Here is a 2,500-nt window from a genome sequence, read left to right as displayed (position 1 = left end):
AAATTTGCGGTCAAAGTTTTACACCGAGGAAGGTAAGAGAGGGGAAACTTCTAGTTTCGCCGACCGGTCCCCCTCTTTACCTTCCTCGGTGTAAGACTTTGAAAAACTGGCGGTCAAAGTTTTACACCGAGGAAGGTAAAGAGGGGAGTGGAGCGGAGACTCTAGATATTTGCCTTCTCCAAAGCCACATCCATGCTCCCCCTGTATCAGAGCTCCAGGGGCCAGGCTCATGGCCCAGCTTCTCCCCCTGTGATATTAAAGGCCCACACAGCACCTCCACAGGACCTCCACAGCCACACACACACACATGCCTCTCTGCCCCTGTGTCAGAGCTCCAGCACCCAGGCAGATCACCCAGCCACTGGCCCTGTGATATTAAAGGCCCACACAGCACCTCCACAGGACCTCCACAGCCACACATCCATGCCTCTCTCCCCCTGTGTCAGAGCTCCAGCACCCAGGCATATCACCCAGCCACTGGCCCTGTGACATTAAAGGGCCACACAGCACCTCCACAGCCACACACACATGCCTCTCTCCCCTGTATCAGAGCTCCAGGAGCCAGGCTCATGGCCCAGCTTCTCCCCCTGTGATATTAAAGGCCCACACAGCACCTCCACAGGACCTCCACAGCCACACATCCATGCCTCTCTCCCCCTGTGTCAGAGCTCCAGCACCCAGGCATATCACCCAGCCACTGGCCCTGTGATATTAAAGGGCCACACAGCACCTCCACAGGACCTCCACAGCCACACACACATGCTTCTCTCCCCTGTATCAGAGCTCCAGGGGCCAGGCTCATGGCCCAGCTTCTCCCCCTGTGATATTAAAGGCCCACACAGCACCTCCACAGGACCTCCACAGCCACACACCCATGCCTCTCTCCCCCTGTGTCAGAGCTCCAGCACCCAGGCATATCACCCAGCCACTGGCCCTGTGATATTAAAGGGCCACACAGCACCTCCACAGGACCTCCACAGCCACACACACATGCCTCTCTCCCCTGTATCAGAGCTCCAGGGGCCAGGCTCATGGCCCAGCTTCTCCCCCTGTGATATTAAAGGCCCACACAGCACCTCCACAGGACCTCCACAGCCACACACCCATGCCTCTCTCCCCCTGTGTCAGAGCTCCAGCACCCAGGCATATCACCCAGCCACTGGCCCTGTGATATTAAAGGGCCACACAGCACCTCCACAGGACCTCCACAGCCACACATCCATGCCTCTCTCCCCCTGTGTCAGAGCTCCAGCACCCAGGCATATCACCCAGCCACTGGCCCTGTGACATTAAAGGGCCACACAGCACCTCCACAGCCACACACACATGCCTCTCTCCCCTGTATCAGAGCTCCAGGAGCCAGGCTCATGGCCCAGCTTCTCCCCCTGTGATATTAAAGGCCCACACAGCACCTCCACAGGACCTCCACAGCCACACATCCATGCCTCTCTCCCCCTGTGTCAGAGCTCCAGCACCCAGGCATATCACCCAGCCACTGGCCCTGTGATATTAAAGGGCCACACAGCACCTCCACAGGACCTCCACAGCCACACACACATGCTTCTCTCCCCTGTATCAGAGCTCCAGGGGCCAGGCTCATGGCCCAGCTTCTCCCCCTGTGATATTAAAGGCCCACACAGCACCTCCACAGGACCTCCACAGCCACACACACACATGCCTCTCTCCCCTGTGTCAGAGCTCCAGGAGCCAGGCTAATGGCCCAGCTTCTCCCCCTGTGATATTAAAGGCCCACACAGCACCTCCACAGGACCTCCACAGCCACACACACATGCTTCTCTCCCCTGTATCAGAGCTCCAGGGGCCAGGCTCATGGCCCAGCTTCTCCCCCTGTGATATTAAAGGGCCACACAGCACCTCCACAGGACCTCCACAGCCACACACACATGCCTCTCTGGCCCTGTGTCAGAGCTCCAGCACCCAGGCATATCACCCAGCCACTGGCCCTGTGATATTAAAGGCCCACACAGCACCTCCACAGCCACACATCCATGCCTCTCTCCCCTGTATCAGAGCTCCAGGAGCCAGGCTAATGGCCCAGCTTCTCCCCCTGTGATATTAAAGGCCCACACAGCACCTCCACAGCCACACATCCATGCCTCTCTCCCCTGTATCAGAGCTCCAGGAGCCAGGCTAATGGCCCAGCTTCTCCCCCTGTGATATTAAAGGCCCACACAGCACCTCCACAGGACCTCCACAGCCACACACACATGCTTCTCTCCCCTGTATCAGAGCTCCAGGGGCCAGGCTCATGGCCCAGCTTCTCCCCCTGTGATATTAAAGGCACACACAGCACCTCCACAGGACCTCCACAGCCACACACACATGCCTCTCTCCCCTGTATCAGAGCTCCAGGGGCCAGGCTCATGGCCCAGCTTCTCCCCCTGTGATATTAAAGGCCCACACAGCACCTCCACAGGACCTCCACAGCCACACATCCATGCCTCTATCCCCCTGTGTCAGAGCTCCAGCACCCAGGCAT

This window comes from Trachinotus anak, unplaced genomic scaffold (genome assembly GCF_046630095.1).
Source record: "Trachinotus anak isolate AG129_WGS33_773 ecotype Australia unplaced genomic scaffold, CSIRO_AGI_Tana_v1 ptg000099l, whole genome shotgun sequence".
Classification (NCBI taxonomy): Eukaryota; Metazoa; Chordata; class Actinopteri; order Carangiformes; family Carangidae; genus Trachinotus; species Trachinotus anak.
The sequence above is the reverse complement of the archived record's forward strand: the minus strand, read 5'-3'. Positions refer to the sequence as shown.